The 20,956-nt window shown below is 39.3% G+C and overlaps 1 pseudogene; it reads left to right on the forward strand.

Annotated features, from left to right (window-relative positions):
• Nucleotides 1–4,384: 4,384 nt before the first annotated feature.
• On the forward strand, nucleotides 4,385–19,699 carry LOC121641654 (annotated as a pseudogene).
• Nucleotides 19,700–20,956: the final 1,257 nt, after the last annotated feature.

A 20,956-nucleotide genomic window follows, 5' to 3' on the forward strand; every position in this document is an offset into this window, starting at 1 on the left:
GGCCGTCTGTCCTGATCCTGACCTGTGTGCCTATCAGCTGGTGGCTGGATGCTAGACAACCACGAATTTAAGAGTAGCGGATGAGAGGAAGAAGAAGATGCATCAGCAGCAGAAAAAGAAGAGGAAGAATTTTTTGGGCGGTTAGTTAGTGGAGAGGGAACACAGAAAAAAAAACATTTGCAATGACAACTAGTGCACTCATAAATGTTTTCAAACTGATTGAAAAACAATGTAGTCACCTACTAACATTTAAAATGTGTGTGTACTCAGAGTTAAGTAAAAAGAGTCATTTTTTATGAACCACATGGCAAAAACACCACAGGACGTGCTGTCTGGTTGGTGGGGATGGGGCACTGTGTCGCATTGCCACCTTGACACATGCACCACTTTTTCCTCATGAGAACCCTAAGATAGTTAAAACATCCAGAGTAACATGCAAAAAACAAACCTATTAAGTTATTAAAGACAATCAAGAGCACAATGATAAAATCTAGATACTGTAGTAAAAAAATAACTATAAAAATGTCATTTGTTTGGCAAATGTGAATGCTACATGATTTGGAATATTTCAAAAGATCTCAGATGATCTCTGCATTATACATTAATGCCACACATGTAGCAATATATGATGATTGTGTTATATTACAACTAAAGCTATAACTACAATTTACCTTGATGCATCCTGGCACCTTTTTAACTTGGAAGCAGTTTCTCCAAGTGGATCCAGGAGATGTGTCTTGTTCTGTGATGGATATATTACTTGTACTCAACAAAAAAAAACACTTTAATTTTGAATATATTTTATATGATATACAAGTGGGTTTTTTCAGGTACAAAACATAATACCTAATATAAAACGTTTGTCTTGGAAAAATATATGTAACATGTCAATAAATATGAAGAAAGTCCCAGAAAACACTTCCACCCAGAAAGCAGTGATAGTGTTCATTCACAACCCCAAACAGCAACTGATATTTTTCAGGTTCCCAAAGAATTAAGATACATAAATAAGCTTAGAGTTGTAACCATCCACATCACATTAAAGTTGTAGGAACATGTTACAAGAAAACAAGTAACTAATCCTCAATCGTGGAATGTTTCCACTCCATACTGATGTTATGTGTGATACATATGTGTGATGTAGGTCACTACCAAACTGTACCAACTCTCAATCCTTCCTCCAGAAGGATGGCAGCAGGAAATGAAACGCCCTTTCCCACCACAGATCGTGGTGGCCCGTAACCCGCCGCAGCTGTAGTCCTTTAGCTGGAGACTCTGTGTCAAACCAGCTTACAAGGCGGAATGGTCCGGGCCTTCGTTGAGAGCAACAGCGAGGCCGCTCAGAAATAAAACAATCACTGTAAAACACACAAAGCAAAGCAGCAGCAATCAGGGAGACGATCAACAGCCGTGATAATCAACTGTAGCTCATCCAGCAACGTGCACCGCAGCAGCCAATATCAGCAGGACGGCTATGTTGTTGGAAACCATCTGATTAATCCCCCTAAGGAAATAAACTGAATAAATGTCCCATACAGACAGGAAACGTGCCCACAAGCCGTGGATTGACCTACCAGGAAGAAAGGGTTAGCCACAGAAAGGAGTCTTCAGATGCAGGGAGTAGCACAGATCCTTAAGGAACTCGGGGCGGACCTCATCCACCACCGGGGCCTTGCCACCGAGGAGCTTTTTAACCACCTCAGCGACCTCAGCCCTAGAGATGAGAGACCCAGCACCACTGACCCCAGGCTCTGCCTCCTTATTGGAAGACGTGTTGGTGGGATTGAGAGGGTCTTCGAAGTATTCTCTCCACCACCTCACAACGTCCCGAGTCGAGGTCAGCAGCCCCCCATCCCCACTGTACACAGTGTTGACAGAGCACTGCTTTCCCCTCCTGAGCCCCCGGATGGTGGACCAGAATCTCCTTGAAGCAGTCCGGAAGTCATTCTCCATGGCCTCTCCAAACTCCTCCCGTGCCCAAGCTTTTGCTTTAGCAACCGCCGAAGCTGCGCTCCGCTTAGCCCGCCGATACCCTTCAGCTGCCTCTGGAGTCCCACAGGCCAAAAAGGCCCGATAGGACTCCTTTTTTTTTTTAGATTTATCCCTTACTGCCGGAGTCCACCAATGAGGTACTCTGAACTGCTACTTGGTGCATAAGCACAAACAACGGTCAGGACCCATCCTCCTACCCGAAGGCGGAGGGAGGCTACCCTTTCGTCCACTGGGGTAAACTCCAATGTACAAGCGCCAAGTTGGGGGGCAATGAGCATGCCCACACCTGCTCGGCACCTCTCACCAGGAGCAACTCCAGAATGGAAGAGGGTCCAGCCCCTCTCAAGGACAGTGGTTCCAGAGCCCAAGCCATGCATTGAGGTGAGTCCAACTATATCTAGCCGGAACCGTTCAACCTTGCGCACCAGCTCAGGCTCCTTCCCTGCCAGAGAGGTGACATTCCACGTTCCTAGAGCTAGCTTTTGCAACCGAGGATCAGACCGCCAGGGTCACCGCCTCTGGCAGCCGCCCAGCTCACACTGCACCCATCCCCTATGGCCCCTTCTGCAGGTGGTGAGCCCAAGAGAGGGGAGGCCCATGTCACCCTTTCGGGCTGAGCCCCATGTGCAAAGGCCCGGCCACCAAGTGCTCGCCTCCGTGCCCCACCTCCAGGCCTGGCTCCAGAGTAGGGGCCCCGGTGACCCACGTCCAGGGAAGGGAAACCTTGGTCCTTGCTTTCTCCTCATCATAGGGGTGATTTGAGCCGCACTTCGTCTGGTCCCTCCCCTAGACACCTGTTTGCCATGAGTCACCCTGCCAGGGGCATGAGCCCCCGACATCATAGTCACTAGGATCATCAGGATGCACAAACTCCACCACAATAAGGTGGTGGCTCTGGAAGGAATTCTTTCAGTGTTTCCTTCTCATTTTGAGAGAAAAGATCCTAAAACAAGAGAAACTAAAGAAGAATTCAACAGTGTGGCAGTGTATATGGTTTAGCTGTTGGCAGCGGCTGTGGTAGAGCAGGTTGTCCAGTAAGTAGAAGGTTGCTAGTTCATCGTCCACTTCATCCTGCTCATTCAGGTAAATGAATGTTTGGTGGTGGTCTGAGAAGTTGTTGGCAGGGATTGGTGCTCCCTCTACCTCTGCAGCAGGGGATTTGTTAGGATTTTCTAATGAAACTATTAATATTCTTGAATTGAGAAGAATCATCTTGTTTTATAATCTTTTTCTAACAAAGTGAAAAAGAAACAACATTGAAAAGAAGCATTAACGTGATCGTTTTGAGGGTTTTTCCACTTAATGACGGAGGTGAAATGAATGTTTTACAACTTGTTTTAAGATATTTCTAACTTGTCTAAAGTCCAGATATGTTTCTTATTTCAGTACATCTTAGCAAGTGTAATTATTTTACTGCACTGCAGATTATTTACTGGATAATAGTGTGGAAGTAATTTTAATGCATATGGTAATCAGTCATATTTACTCATTTATTAATCACACATGTAATCATTCTTTTATTCATATAATACATTTATTTATTTATTACCCTCAATTACATTTCATGATGCGTATTTTCCTTATATAGAACATTGAAGTTGTTATTCTTCTGTTGGGTTATTGTGCAGGGTTGTGTGAGGTCAGGCTGACCACTTTCCTTCCAGACTCTTGATAAGGGAAAAGTTGAGACTGGTGGGAACCTGCTAGATAGAAACAGTTGTTTAGAAATAACAGCCTGTTTGGGCAAGACGGTAGGAGAGCGGCGCCTTCTAGTCTTCCTTCTCCTATTATACGTTTAGAAACTGGCCTGCACCTAGAATTGGGTTGAATAAAACTGTTTTCCAAGATGCAGCAAAGCAGAGTTCAGTTCAGCTTTATATAGAGAAACAAAAACCTCTATAATGAACTCATATGATGAGGACAACCTTAACCTTTTAGACTTTTACACTTTAAATAATACTTTATAAATGAATTAGCTCAAACAGTTAATCAAGACCCATCTTTAATCTGGAACTTAATACCAAACTTTATTTTTTCTACATTAGGAGGACTGAGTTTCCTTTTAATTTGTAACTATAATGTTGAAAAAAATTCCCTTAAAACTTTCCCATTTTCGTGTATTTGTGTTATACGATATTCAGAAACGCTGCTTCTGAAATTGTAGCCTCCTGGCGGCTGTATGTTATTGTTCTGACTGCACTGTTTGTCTTTAAATGGTTTAAGAAGAAGAAGAAGAAGAAATCTATATCACATTAACCTGTAACCTGAAGAACTAGTCACCCTGAGAATACACACTCCGATACGGAAGGTGGCGGTATGCACCTGAAACGTTGGTTGCGACCCTCCATTAAGAAGAAGAAGAAGAAGAAGAAGAAGGAAAACAATCTAACTTCCGGGTTTTACTCACGCTGCAACGTCTTGGCCCTGCAAGCCACATCACTGGAGGATCTATTTAACTTCTTTTCAAGGTATTTCTGCAACATTAGTTGATGAAAACTTTAAACTATAGTTGGAGACTTCGACGTATCTTGGATTCTGACGGTTGTACGTTTCTGTCTGCGGAGGTTCAGCTCGCTGGGGAGGAACGACGGCGTGGAAGAGGGACCGGACAAAGACTCGTTATCGAGGGACCCTGGTCGGGAAGGAAGGTGAGAATTAACACAGCTTGGTGTGTGTTACGTGTTTGGTTTAATCAGCGAGTGGTAATATTCCTGTGAACTGTGTGGTTGTGATGTTTGGTGCTTAGTGACAGTATTAAATGTTGGTAAATGTATGTGTTTATATGTGTTTTAATGTTAAGTGTTGTCTTGCTAGCTCCACACATGAATCTATCAAGGTTAGAATGAATGAAAAGTATTTAATTTTTGATGTCATATAAGTTACCAAAGAAAGGTTTAAAAATGGCCCATATAAATATATGTAGTATCAGGAATAAACTAGATGAAATAAAAAACATAATTTTGATAAATAATTTTCATATCTTAGCAGTATCAGAAACACATCTTGATTCAAGTTTTGAGGATACATCATTGATGATAGATGGGTTTAGTATCTACAGGAAGGATAGAAATGCATTTGGGGGGGGAGTCTGCATTTATGTGCAGAGCCACCTACAGGTAAAAATCAGGTGGGATTTAATGAAATTGGACATTGAAGTCCTCTGGTTGCAGGTGCATTTAAAACATCTTAAACCAATTATTGTTGGATGTGGTTATAGGCCACCAAGTTCAGATGCTGAATATTTGGATAGGATATGTGATATGTTTGATGCTGTATGCAGTACAAAGTATGAAGTATATTTTATGGCTGATATGAATATAGACTGGCAATCTTTGTCCTGTCCAATGAGAAGGAAATTGTGGGATGTTTGTGCAGCTTTTGGATTATCCCAAGCAATTGGTAGGCCAACAAGAATTAGTTTTAATACTAGTCATGAGAGAGTGGCAACATGTATTGACCATCTTTATCTAAATACACCTGAAGTTTGTTCTAAAGCCATCTCAATGCCTATAGGATGTAGTGACCATAATCTAATAGCAATTGTTAGGAAAACCAAAGTGCCGAAAAAAGGTTCAAAAATAATTAAAAGAAGATCTTTTAAAAATTTTGATAAGGAGAAATATATTACTGATGTGATGAATAGTAATTTATTAAATATTTTGCTACTGGATGATCCAGAAGCTGCCTTTCAGGTATTCAATGAAATCCTGATGAGAATTATAGATTGTCATGCACCTGTGGTAAAATCAACGGTAAGAGCTTTTAACTCTCCGTGGTTAGACAAGGACCTGAAGCAATACATGAAAGAAAGAGATCTGGCAAAACAAATGGCGTTGCTATCAGGATTAAAATCAGATTGGCAAATTTATTGTAAATTAAGAAACTTTGTTACAAAACTGAATAAGAGTAAGAAAAAACAGTATTACACTAACATTATTCATGGAATTAAAAATGATAGTAAGAGATTATGGAATACTTTAAATTATTTGATTAAAGGAAATAACAAATTTATACCATCGTATTTAGAAGTAGGAGGAGAGCTTCTAACAAGTCCTAAAGAAATCGCAAACCATTTGAATAACTATTTTATTGAAAAGATTGACAAACTGAAGAGTATAGTGCAGAATACAAATAATGATATCACAGTGAGATCAATAAAGCAGATTATGATGAACAAAAATTGTATTTTTAATTTTAAAAGTGTGACTACATCTAAAGTGGAGTTGATGTTAATGACTTGTAAAGATAAATCACCAGGGGTTGATTTTCTAGATGGAAGGCTGTTAAAACCAGTTGTTTCTATCATAGCTCCAGTGATTACACATATAATTAACCTATGTTTCACAAAGAACAAATGGCCACAAGCATGGAAAATTGCAAAAATTGTACCAATACCAAAAGATAAAAAGATGCAGTTCTCTGAGCTAAATAGTCGACCCATAAGTCTTTTACCAGTTTTGGGTAAGATTATGGAAAGAATTGTTTATGAACAAATTCAGTTTTATTTTTCCAATAATAATTTGTTTACTAACTTCCAGCATGCTTATAGGGAAAAACATTCAACAGAAACAGCATTAACACAAATGGTGGATGATTGGCACAATAATATTGAGCAAAGGAAAATAATCAGAGTTGTGTTTCTTGATTTTACGGCAGCATTTGATATTCTGAATCATGAGTTGTTATTGGAAAAATTTAAATGTTATGGTTTCTCATCATCTGCATTATTGACAATTCAAAATTATCTGTGTGACAGACAGCAATTGGTTTATTTGAATGGGAGTGAATCAGACATCAAATATGTTAAACATGGAGTACCTCAAGGAAGTTGCCTTGGGCCTCTTCTGTATTCAGTTTTTACAAATGATTTTCCCTTAGTATTACAGAAAGCTCAAATGGCAATGTATGCTGATGACACAACAATTTACTTATCAGAAGCCACCATCGAGGAACTGAATGCAAATTTAAATCACGAACTGAAGTCTGTAGTAGAGTGGATTAATTGTAATAGATTAATGTTGAATGTGTCAAAGACTACTAGCATGGTGATCGGATCTAAACACAGACTGCGTTCAAATCCCAAGCTTGAACTTACCATTAATAGTACACGAGTTCAACAAGAAAATGAAGTAAAATTGTTAGGTGTAATTATTGATCATAAACTATCCTGGACTAAGCATGTTCAGAGAATAATAATAAAGATTGGAAATATTTTATCTATGATTAGAAGATGTTATAAATTCTTCACACCACAAACTTCTAAACAGGTATGTCAAGCTCTGATTTTGTCACATATCAATTACTGTACAGTTGTTTGGTCCAATACATCATTAAATAACATCAGGAAACTTCAAATGGCACAAAATAAAGCAGCAAGAGTGGCCCTCTGCTGTGGAATACGGACAAACATAAGTAAAATGCATGACCATCTTCATTGGCTAGAGGTGAAATATAGATTATTATTTCTGTTGATGGTCTTCATTAGAAACATAATTACTTCAAAAAAGCCTACTATTTTGTATAGTAAATTGTCCTTCAGTTCAGAGATGCATAACTATACAACAAGACATGCTAGTGGAGGTTATTTTACTTTGCCAATAAGCAAGACAGTTGTTAAATCTACAGTGATATTTAGAGCAATGAAGGAATGGAACTCACTTCCTGATTATATAATAAAACAGAATAATATGGTAAATTTTAAAACGAAATTAAAAGATTATTATTTAGCACGTAATTTTGATATAGCTTATTTAGGTTGATTGTAACAGTCTGTACTGATTTGAGTTGACTGTTATTTCTTTGTGTTCAGGCCTGTTGATGGGTCATGGTATCCTAGAGTAAGACAATTATTTTGTTGTATATTTAACTTTTTTTTTTTTTTTTCATATTTTTTTTCTTTAATGATGTTTCAGTGTAGGAGCTTGTGATGTGTGTTGCAGTCTTAGTGTTATATTTGTGTTACAGAGAGTGGGTATGTTGTGTGAGTTTGTGTTCATGTACTATATGTACTGTCTTGTATTATGTGTGTATTGTGCTTTTATTGTCAATTGCAAAAATTTAAAGACCCCAGGAAGAATAGCTGATGCCTTGCAAAAGCTAATGGGGATCTTAATAAAGAAAGAAAGAAAGAAAGAAAGAAAGAAGTGATGTTAAGTTGGTCTCGTGTCGAGATCAGTTGTCCAGACCTGCGTGAAGCTGCCCCCCCCCACCCCACGCAAAACAGTGAAAATGGTCTCGGTCGTTTGTGCTGCGTTAGTGCTGGTTTGTCCAGAAGAAAAAAATAGTTTGTGCTGCTTTGGTTTCTAAAGGCTAAATAATTTTTCAAATGTTAGACCGTTCACGCAGCCTCACGAAAACGGTTGTTTACAATTCGTCCGATTTTATTACCCAGAAAACTGGAGAATAATTAATTTTACAGAGAAGAAGGTTGTAGTGTGGTTTTAGAAGAAGGTGGCTTTGTCTTTTGATGAAAGTCGACAATTTAATCATCCAGCTTCTTCCTTGTTTTAATCCAATATCCAAAAAAGTTTGTTGTATGAATTTAAAAATCATTTGTGCCGGAAAACCTGGAGTTTGTGTCGTAAAATCAGTTTATGGACCAACGGTTTTCTTGTCAGCCCTAACATTTTATAACGGAAAAACTGCTGCGACCTTAGCAATTTTTTTCTTCTCCTTAAACAGCAATTTAGTTTTTACTGTTTCTCAAAAGATTGAAAGGTAAGTAAAAAGCAGTAATATTATCAGTTAATACAATCCAGACTTCATAGAGCTGCATCCTTCTAATGGAGATCATGCTGTAACTTGGCATCATGCAAGAAACGTTCATCTAATGAATGCAAAGACAAACCAGTTAGATTTTCCTGGGTATTCACATCCATTTATATAATAAAAGACCCAGATGAGTGAAAATTGTCTAAATGTGTAACTTGGATGTTAAAACACATCTTTCATTTGACTGCAGTAGATTAATAACAGGTTAATGAGAATACTTGGTAATAACTACTCAAAGCTGTTGATGGCATATATACATGACAGAATTATATCAAATCCAACACCATTCAAGTTTATTTAAGCTTTACCTGCAACCTCCTACAATCTTGTGGTTGCCGTGGTGATGGCTGGTAGTCACGTGGTTTACGGCGAGGGAAAAATAGGAAGCTTCGTGTCCGAATCGCCAAGAGAATGAGTCACTATGTAGTGCAGCCCTATGTAGTGAGTGAGGGGTTAGGGAGTAGGGTGGACATTCGGACACACAAAAAGATTCCCTTCTGGAAGTTCTCTGCTCATCAAAAGAGGCCGTAGTACTGGAAAAGGGAAGCATGGTCGCTCCTAGGACCAGAGTCTGGATAGAGCTGAGTGAGCAGCTTGGAAACAGGATCTCTGCAAAGGCGCTGTATACTATAGTCAAATTAAACTGATACAGTGTCTGGTCAGCTTTAGGGTTCAGTAGTCGGACCAAGGATCCAGAGAATACTGACACAGAAACATCCGAGTCAGGTTTTTCTCCTGGACTAAAAAACAAGGAAGAATTTTTTTTGCTGGCAGATGTCACTCTAGTGCAAGTATTAGGATAAGTAAAAAGTAATAAAATAAGTAGCAAGTAATAAAACAGACTCTTATAAAGTGGTGTCTACTATATACAGAGCAATATATACAAATAAACATGCATTATTGTCTGAAACTATAAATGAAGTATACACTATTTTGTGTGTGTAAATATATATTATAAACTTTATATCTTTGTGTGTGTGTGCGTGTGCATATACATATGTGTGAAAAATCTTTATGGAATGTAAATAGTTTATATATGTTTACACAAATATAATATTGTTTATATTACATTATACAGTATATATTACAAAATTAACTATAGTACATGGTACCTAAAGAAGAACAGCATAGTAAAATATAGCACAATGTGCTGTTGAATTGGAAGCAGGTTATGAGTTTACCATCACTATGCTTATGGCTCTGGAGTAAAAACTGGTTAGAAATTGTGTGGTGCCTCTTCTGAACTCCTTACGATGCAGACGTACCGGTCCCGGTACATGACTACCAATCAACAACATTGCAGCCATGTGTGCAAGCCCCTCCGTCATGAATGCCCACAATATACACATCAAATGAAAGCTCAAAGTCTCGTCTTTCCGATGATATAAACCATTTTGACACGCAACAACGTCAAAGCAGCCTCACATAGTTGTGTCTCCACCAGAACCAGACTAAGGGTCTGAGGAAGGACCAGATAAAGGTCATCTTACCCTCATAGTAAACTTTTAACAGAGCATGTACATGAAGAGAATAAACCTTAAAAGTCAATTAAAGCATGATGAGTAAAAATGTACAATGTAAAAAGTGATAATGAACCCTTAATGAAGTGAATATATGAAGCAATAAGGCATAATAAGTCAAATTTCTTCCACAGTGCTGAGGAATTTAAAGCTTCTCCAGATTCTCAGTATTGATGTACAGTGTTGTGTTATCATCCTTCTTTTTTACTAAAGGCAATAATGACATATTTGTTTCTATTTAGTTTTATTTGTTTTACATAGTGTGTCAGGTTATTTTCTTTGCATGACACTGTAAGCCTCAGTTCTCTGAGTTTTCTTCTCTCTCTCTGTTACTCCTGCTCTCTTTATCAAAACTTGACTTTGTGAGCTTGGCATCAGCAAATTTTGCTATGACATCTTTCATGTCTAAGGATTTTGTGATTTCTTGCTTAATCGAAAGAACAGCCAGGGAGGACAGCCTTTCTGTGTCATGGTGGTTCGCAGGTATGTTTTTTATGAGTTTGAGTTTAGAAAAGCTTCTCTCACCTGAAGCTACAATAACTGCAATACTTACATTTGGAGACAGGTCAACGATGTTTCTGTTAGTGGGACTTGCCAGCATCCTTTTAACAGATCTAATTTAGTTACGTAGCGAGCCAATCCTAAAGAATCCTAAAGAATACAAGCATGCTATAGTCTAACCTCTGCTCAAAAAACCCAACGTGGATCCCACCATTCTGTTTAATTTCCAACCAATTTCCAAACTTCCTTTCATTTCTAAAATCCTAGAGAGGATTGTTTATACACAGATAAAAGAGTTTTTAGAGGAAAATAATGTTTTTGAGGTTTTTCAGTCTGGTTTCAAACCTCTTCATAGCACTGAGTCGGCTCTACTGAGGGTTTTTAATGATCTTTGATTAGCTACAGATTCTGGTGACCATGCGCTCTTGGTTTTATTGGATTTAACAGCAGCCTTTGACACAGTGGATCACAACATTTTAATGACTCGTCTGGAGCATTGTGTTGGCATTCATGGTACTGCCCTGGAATGGTTCGGGTCCTACCTGTGTGAGAGGACATTCTCTCTTAAATTGGACCATTTCCAGTCATCCCCTGCTCCTCTATCCTGTGGTGTCCCCCAGGGATTCATTCTTGGGCCTTGCTCTTTTCATTATACCTCCTACCCCTTGGATCAGTTATTAGGAAGCACAATTGTGCTTTCCGTCTGTATGCTGATGATAGTCAGGTCTATGTCCCTCTTAAACACAAGGACTCTTATTCCTTAGAAAAACTGGTAATCTGTCTCAATGAAGTGAAAGCCTGGACGGCCTTAAATTTTCTTCATTTTAATGAAAAGAAGACAGAAGTCATGGTTTTTAGTCCTGGTTGACAGTAGGTCCTCTCCTGTCGACTTGGGTCCTCTGGCACAGTATTGTAAATCTGATGTGACAAACGTGGGAGTGAAAATGGACAGTGATTTTAACCTAGACAGGCGGATCAGTGCAGTTGTGAAAGCTAGCTTTTTCCAGCTGAGGCAACTGGCAAAGGCCAAAGACATTCTTTCAAAGCAGGACTTTGTTCTTCAGTAATTCATGCTTTCATAACAACACGGCTGGACTACTGCAATGCCGTATACTTCGGTGTCTCTCAGAAATCTCTGTCCTGTTTGCAGCTGGTGCAAAATGCTGCAGCACGTCTGTTAACTGGAACACAAAGGAGAGAACACATCTATCCTGTTTTAGCGACACTGCACTGGTTGCCTGTTCTTTTTAGAGTTCATTTTAAAATTCTTTTATTTGTTTTTAAGTCTTTACCTTGCCCCCACTACCTCTCTGAGCTGCTTCACATATACTCCCCGTCCCGGTCCCTTCAGTCAGCGGATCAGCTGCTCCTGGAGGTGCCATGGATGCGGAGGAAGCTCAGAGGGGAAAGGGCTTTTTCTGTGGCGGGACCAGAGCTGTGGAAATGTCTGCCACTGCAGGTCAGACAGGCTTCATCACTGTTCAGTTTTAAATCCCTTCTAAAGACCCACCTTTTTTCATTGGCTTTTCACCGAGTATGATTTTAATTTTATTGCTTGTATTGTTTTTATTTTGTATTGATTTAATTGTTTTAATAATTTTTTTTTTTTTATTTTATGTTTTGCTGTTTTTATTTATATTATGTTCAGCACTTTTCAGTTTAGCATGTTCAGTAGCTGCTGTCGTAAAGTGCTTTATAAATAAAGTTGGCTTGGCTAGCCGTTGTGGACTAAATAGTCGGTTTCCTGAATCATGAGCTGTCTCTTGGGCAAGCTACACCAGTACAGGTGCTGTTTGACTGGTCTGTTGTTTCCCATCAATGTCATGGGAGATGACAGTGGTGCGAGAAGGAATGTGCTGAAATAAGCTGTGAAACTTATTAACGCGAGACAACCAGAGTGTTGATTGTCATGGAGATGCTGTAGCGTGTACCCTGCATATGAGCTTTCAGTGAAGGGCAGCGCATCTGCTCAAATGAGCGTTTGGGAACCTCCCGTATCCCTTAACATTTTTATTTTATTTACTATTATTATTTACTTTGTGGCAATAATAACGAGCGTTCTTCTTGAACGCGAGGTTTGGCTGATTTCATATTTTCAACAGTAGTGTTTTTCACAACGGGCTTATATACTGTTTAATTAGTGAGCACATATTCGTCAGCAATTACAGCAGCAGCCGACAAAGTAGCCACATGCTGCTCATTTAAATAAACTACCACACTCTCGGGTAGCTGTTTCTTAAATTCCTCTAAGAGGATTAGTTCTCTCAGAGAATCAAAAGTGCTCACACCACCTAAAGAGCACCACCGGTCAAAGGGACTGCCCTTTTCCTGTGCAAATTCAACGTAAGTCTGGGATTGGGTCTTTTGATATGTTCTAAATTTCTGTCGGTAGGCTTCCGGTACAAATTCAAAAGCTTTGAGTACCGCAGCCTTCACAATGTCGTAGCCCTAGCTGTCAAGAAGAGGGAGCGCTGCTACGACCTCTTGAGCCCTCCCTTTTAATCTGCATTGCACAAGAAGGGCCCACCAGTCCTTTGGCCACTTCAAAGTTGGCGCTATTCTTTCAAACGCTGCAAAATAGCAGTCTCCATCCCAGAATACTGGAAAAAAAGGAATAAATTTAGTGATATCTAAGGGACTAGAGGGGACCGAGGCATCTGATGACATGCTAGAGCCATCAGTCGCTGGTAAAGTGGACTGGGTTTGAGCTTCCAGCTCCAAACGACGCATGCGCACCTGCTCATCAGCCTCGATTTCCATGCGACGGATCTCGAGCTGCAAACTGCGCTGATGCTCCAACTGCAGCCTTGTCAATTTCATCCTCAACCGGGCATCTAGCCATGAGGAACCTGAGCCATTCTCAGAGAGAAGCGGATCATACTTAGGAAGAGTGACGGGTGGAGTCATCCTGCCATCCCCCACAGAAGATGCTTCCTCGACACCAGCTGAGCCCAACTGACAATCACGCTCAGTCTTGCTAGGTCTCTGCCTCCTTGGGCAGACCAGCCACCACAGGCAAAAATGCAGATATCACTACTACTACACAAATTGAGATTATATGCTCTCACCGTATCCTCCAATGAAAAAAAAAAAGCTCCCGGACGAGCCCCCACTTTTGTTATGATCATGTCTCAAATCCAGGGGAATTGGGATCAATAGCAAAAAAAGACTTTAAGTTTGGTCCAGCTTATATACAAGAAATTTATTACAAAACCAGGTTCAAAAAAGAAAAAAAACAACATAAGGTGTCCTCAATTGAGGTAATAATTACCAGTAACAATTAACAATTAAACAAAATAATAAACAATTCTCTTTATGTATTACCCAAATACTATACGAAAACAAAATACTTATTCTAATAGAAATCCAAAAATCTTAGTTTTACTCTTAACCTTAACCAAATTGGAGCTTTTTATACAAACCAAAATGCAATACCAGACGGTAGCCTTCAATACAAACCAAAAACTATTCAAACTACAAACCAAAATCTGCTATAAAACTTAATTCAAAAGCCACTCACACACGATGAGCGCGCATATCCTCAATTATCTCAACCAAAAACACAACCGTGAACTAAACTAAGGGAATTCTAAATGCTCTTACAACATCCCACAAGGGTTACTCAGACCAGCCACTTCTATACACAATCCCAGTTGGCGAGCTGTGGGCCTAATGGTACACAGCTGCCCTTAGGGCTGGCACTTCCTCCTTCTTAAAGGCCTGGACTCCTTCTGGTTGGCTGGCAGAGAGGAAGTGCAGAACTGTAGTCGCCCAATAACAGAAGAGCAGGGGTTCTGGAGGTGGGAAGAGGAGGGAGGTCCCTGCTGCATCCACAGCCAATTGCAGAGAAGCAACCGAGCATCAGAATGTAAATTACCACAACCACCGGCCACAGGCCTGGGGATGTGACAATACGAAATCAAGTATTATATATTTTATTTATAGTTTCAAACATTAATGCATGTATATTTGCATATATTGCTCTGTATAGTAAACACTATATATGAATCTGTTTTATAGATATTTATTTTATTCCTTATTTTATTACCTTATCCTAACACTTGATGTGAACCGAAGTGCAACACAGGGAGACTGTCTGTTATTTATAACCATGTCATACCATACACCCATCAAATAAGTTTAACACTACATTTTAAGAAATAGAAGAATATAACAAATTTAAAGATATGTTTTTTTTACATTGGGGAGCCACTGAATTTCCCAGGGACCAACTTAAACCACCAGCTGCCGGAGACTCACTACATTGAGAACCTGTCAACATCACTGTTCAGGCTCCTTGAAATCCAGTTTTGTCTTTCTTTTTTCTTTCAGTGTTACCTGCAGCAGCTGTTGGTGATTGAAGAGGGGGTTCCTTGGAAATGGAGTCTGGACAAGCTGGATCCAGATCCCCTCTACTTAGAAGAGGAACCAGAGGAACTGTGGCCCAATCAGGATGCAAAAAGAGTGAAAAAAGTTGGAATGACAACAGGGCACATGGATCAGGTGTAAACGATGATGTAGAGTGTTACACTGCCAACAACTCCCTCAGCTGCTCTGAATGTGGTGAAAAGTTTGACAACCAACAATCTCTCCAGAGACATTTAACAGAGAATCCTTTGAGTTGTTTGAAGCATAAGAAATGTTTTAAAGTAACACGAAATATAAATTTGCGTAGAGGAGTTCACACAGGGACAAAAGCAGTTAAATGTGATGTTTGCGGTCATATCTGTAGTCATAAAAGAAAACTTGGGCTACACATGAGAATTCACACAGGAGACAAACCATTCAGCTGTGATGAATGTGGACACAGATTTAGTCAAAAGACACACTTAGACCAACACACGAGAATCCACACAGGAGACAAACCATTCTTCTATGAGGAATGTGGACAAAGATTTCGTCGCAAGACAAGCTTAAACCAACACATGAGAATCCACAGAGGAGACAAACCATTCAGCTGTGATGAATGTGGACACAGATTTCGTCAAAAGACAAGCTTAAACCAACACATGAGAATCCACGCAGGAGAAAAACCATTCAGATGTGATGAATGTGGACAAAGATTTAGTCAAAAGACAAGCTTAGACATACACATGAGAATCCACACAGGAGACAAACCATTCAGTTGTGAGGAATGTGGACAAAGATTTAGTCACAAGTCAAACTTAAACAAACACATGAGAATCCACACAGGAGAAAAACCATTCAGATGTGATGAATGTTGACAAAGATTTAGTCAAAAGACAAGCTTAAACCAACACTTAAGAATCCACACAGGAGACAAACCATTCTTCTGTGAGGAATGTGGACAAAGATTTAGTTGGAAGACAAGCTTAAACCAACACATGAGAATCCACAGAGGAGACAAACCATTCAGCTGTGATGAATGTGGACAAAGATTTAGTCAAAAGACACACTTAAACCGACACATGAGAATCCACACAGGAGACAAACCATTCAGTTGTGAGGAATGTGGACAAAGATTTAGTCACAAGTCAAACTTAAACAAACACATGAGAATCCACACAGGAGAAAAACCATTCAGATGTGATGAATGTGGACAAAGATTTAGTCAAAAGACAAGCTTAAACCAACACATGAGTATCCACACAAGAGACAAACCATTCAGCTGTGATGAATGTGGACAAAGATTTAGTCGCAAGACAAGCTTAAACCAACACGTGAGAATACACACAGGAGACAAACCATTCAGCTGTGATGAATGTGGACAAAGATTTAGTCAAAAGGCAAGCTTAAACCAACACTTGAGAATCCACAGAGGAGACAAACCATTCTTCTGTGAGGAATGTGGACAAAGATTTAGTCGCAAGACAAGCTTAAACCAACACATGAGAATCCACACAGGAGACAAACCATTCAGCTGTGATTAATGCGGACAAAGATTTAGTCACAAGTCAAACTTAAACAAACACATGAGAATCCATACAGGACAGAGACCATTTTCCTTTGAGGTCTGTGGTGAATTATTTAGGTGGCCTGTCTCTGTAAAAAGACACATGCTTGTCCATGCAAAATAGAAATGGCACTTTGAGAATGTTCTAAAATTTAAAGTGCGTTATAAATTTATTATTATTATTATTATTATTGTTACGGAAGCCTGTCATTGCTGCCCCCTGAGGCTCGTCACACATGCAAATGCCAGTCCTGCCTGTTCGGAGTGGCTTGACCAGACGCACCCTCGTCTCCTTCCCTCTGGTTGGCTCATCACCCAGCCAATCACATCGCAGCCTGCCAGCAACCAGGAAATAAAGGACTGCTGCTGTGTTCATTCTGGGGGGAGAAGCTGTTTAGCACAGATGGTTCCCCCTCAGCTTGACAGAATTGTGGTGGCTTTTGACTGTTTGCTGTGCTTAGTGGTGGCATTTTGGCACGTAGAATACTCGGAGTTTTCAGCAGGGTTAAACCTGACTGTTTATGTTGTCAGTTTAATAATAATTACTAATTTCATTTTGGTTTTGCCTTCGATAGCATACAACTGCTTTGGCTACTTTTTGAGCTTGAGTTTCTCATACCCCTATAGTGGGTCGTAATAAATTGGGGGCTCGTCCGGGAGCTTATTTTCTTGTAAAATATTTAGCACGGTTGGTGTGGAGCAGTGGACTTTATTGTTCTGATCGAGATGGCTACGTCCTTTGACTTGGACCGGTTTCTTGCGGCTCCTTCCAGTGTAGCTCTTGACTGTTGCCGCAAAGCTGATTTTATGCAGCCTGTGGGCCATTTTTTCCTGTTGGTCCTGAAACAGGCCATCAAGAGCCAGATTAAGTGTCTGCAGAAGCCGCAGCTGTGTGTGAAGGCGCTCTGGCTAGAAGCGACCCAGTTAATGGAGAGGTGAAACCTCTCATTCAGACTCCCAGCCCGAAGACGGTTGAGGAGGGACCGGGGGCTGAAAAGCCGGTGACACTTATCACTCTGTCCCGGTGTGATCCACTTTCCTCAAACAGTTCAGATGCCCGTGCTGGGACTCCGTTAAAAGTCTGTTTGGTTAGATTGGAGCTGGAACCCCATGAGAAGGCTGAAGCTCGCCTGAACACACAAGCATGACTTTGAAAAAACTGTTTTGGAACACAGCAGGAGTGTGTTGTCTCACGCTCTCTCTGTCCTGAGCGGAGAAAGCAGTTTTTACTTGAAGTTATTGATTTTCAATATATAAAAGAGAGAGTTATCCACATATATAGCAACATCTATAACAATACATAAAAAAATGAAACACAGTAAAATGCAATAAAACTTAAATTTAAAAAAAAAATGTTGGAGTTAAACTTCAAATTATTTCATTATATGACAAACATTGAGATGTTGGCCACTTAACCCTCTGCCCTGGATACTTTAAAACCAAGTAGAACTGGTTCATTATTCAAAGTTCTGACTGTTGTGGCTCTTTGCGTTGTATTTGTTTAACTCTGACTCTGCTCAACAGATCCGAACCATGCGGTAAAGACCTCCATCCTCTGCTTAGCCGCGCCTGCAAGCTAGGTTAAATTTTCATTTTACGCGTTAACGATGGTTTGTGTCTGCTCTTTGGGCATGTCGTCTTTTCCGCATCATGACACGTGTACAGTTTAGTGACATTTTACAGTGAAACCTTTCCCACATGTTTTAAAGAAAATGGCTTTTGCATGTGTGGATTTTCATGTGGACCATGTGTTGGATAAATGTGTTTTTCACATACTACACATGTCACATCCCTATTTGCATATTTATTAAAAAGGAGAAAAAGTTTTTGTTGACAGAACAGATTTAACATCAAACAAATCAGTTACAAATCTGAATACACAAACATAACTTTATGACTTTGAACAGGGCTAAAGTTTTATTGTAACTTGCCTGAGATTTTTTTATTCTCATTCCCCTCTGCCTTCGTTTGCTGTCTATTAAACTTATTTCTTCTTTAACCATGGTGGAAATAAAGAAAGGTATTAACTACAGAATACAAAATATTAACAAAAGACTGCAGTGGTGACATGTTGCCCTGTATGGCTTGAAGCTTGATAGACAAAGAAATAAATTGAGAAGGTTTTGAGCTCAGCAACAACGAACATAAGACTGGGAGAGTTTTGCATTGTGATAGTGGAAATGTGTAAAGTTATTTACAATGTCTACACAGAAATGAGACCACACAAGGTCAAGGGTTTGCCTACAGAAATGGGTGGACTGGATTACAATTTCACAAGCAGCAAATAAAACACTTTGATTTTTAAATAATGCAAAACACAAGATTATGGACATTTCCAACCATGCCTACTCTGACATGGTGTGATAAGATAACCAAGAAAAGATCTGAAAATTCCTGAATAAAATAAGTTTATCTCTGCTGAAAACAACAGTAGAGACCCAACCCTTTTTACAGTCATTTCTTTCTCTGCAGATTTGTGGCTCAAAACTAAATTGGACTCCAACTCCAAGAACTTAAATTTCAGATATTTACCAAGTAAATTAAATGGATGTGGCCTCTCACCGGTGTGAGTTTTCTTGCGTCCACTTTTGACATTTATAATAAAACCTTTCCTATATGTTTAACAAGAATACGACTTTTCACCTGTGTGGATTCTCGCATGGACCAACGATGCATCACGATATGTGAAATCTTCACTATGTTGTACAAAGATGAAGCAGCTTCTCTGAGTTTTCATTTAAAGAACCACTTTGAATATAAAATTTTCGCATATATTGCAAAAATATGACCTTTCGCCTGTGTGGCTTCTTTTGTGGTCACCAGTATTTCCTGAAGCCTGAAACATTTCCCACATGTATCACATATAAATGGCTTCTCACCCCTGTGAAATCTTATGTGGGCTGACAGTTTAGCAGAATCTCTGAAACGTTCACCGCACGTTTCACAAGGACTTGGCTTCTCTCCTGTATGGATTTTCTTGTATTTAAACTACAACTTGAAATGAACTTTTCCCACATGTTTTACAGGTACATGTTTTTCTCTAGCGTGGCCTTTAATATGTAACAGTGATGAGTAAATGAAGCTTTTGCCATGTTTTGCTAGAATAAGGTTTCTCACCGGTGTGGGTCCTCATGTTGATCTGTATGTATCGAACACATCTGAAACTTTTCCCACAGAATTTACAGGAATATGGTCTCACCTGTGTGGGTTCTGTCATGATTCATCATTATACTCTAAAGACTTTTCCACAAATGACACAGTTTGTAGATTTATTAACCTCATCACTGTTACACAACTCGTCGATAAGGGAGAGTCGTCTTTATTGTTCCTGTTACTACTTTTCTTTTTCTTCTGTCGTTGTATATGTTGCTGATCCTGAGTCTACATGTTGTCTTGGTTCCTGATCTTTGTTCTCAGGAGCAGGAGTGTTGTCAGAGATTTGCTGGTTTAGTTCTTGTTTACAGAGGTCGTTATCTTCATAAACAGGAATTACCACAAAGGTTTCAGTCTCCTGTTTCAGTTCCAGCTGCTCTGAGTCATAGTAGGGATGGAGTCCTCCTCTTCCTCTTTAATGGGGAGAGACTCTGGTTCCTCCTGGTTCTGGCTGGAGTTGTTCCCTGGATCACAGGGCTGGCCGGCAAGAACCTCTTCTTCTTTGATGACGTGTTGTGGGAGAGCTGAAGAAAATCAGAGGACACAAGAAAATGTTTATTACTGAAAAAAGAAAAAAAACTGTGCAAACAAGTTATTAAAATTTCATGGTATGTTTTGTTTTTCTGGCTCTTCTACAGAGTTAAAATGTGTTTTCACCTAAAACATTACACAAAGATAAAGTGTACATTCACATTTTCAAATGTTTTTTATGTTTTTTTTATTCTTGCTGATATTTTAATGGATATTTATAGACTCTTTGTTTTTGTAGCATGCAAGCGAACAATAAAATATTATTTCATCCTATATTTGTTTTGGTATTTTTATGCAGGAGGATGTCTATCCAGACATCATGTCTGGCTCAAAAGCTTCAAAAAGGCTTCAAATGGAGTTAAAAATGTTAAAAATGTTAAAACAGTTAAAACAACGATAAAATAGGGAAACAGTTAAGAAGCTATAATAAAATATAATAAAATAAAATAGATAAATGAGACAGATAAGATAAGATAAGATGAGATAAATAACAGAAAATGAATAAAGTCAAATCAAAAGGCTAAACTAAAAAGGAAGGTCTTGAGCCTCTTCTTAAAAACATCAACAGTCTCTG

This window comes from Melanotaenia boesemani, chromosome 6 (genome assembly GCF_017639745.1).
Source record: "Melanotaenia boesemani isolate fMelBoe1 chromosome 6, fMelBoe1.pri, whole genome shotgun sequence".
Classification (NCBI taxonomy): domain Eukaryota; kingdom Metazoa; phylum Chordata; class Actinopteri; order Atheriniformes; family Melanotaeniidae; genus Melanotaenia; species Melanotaenia boesemani.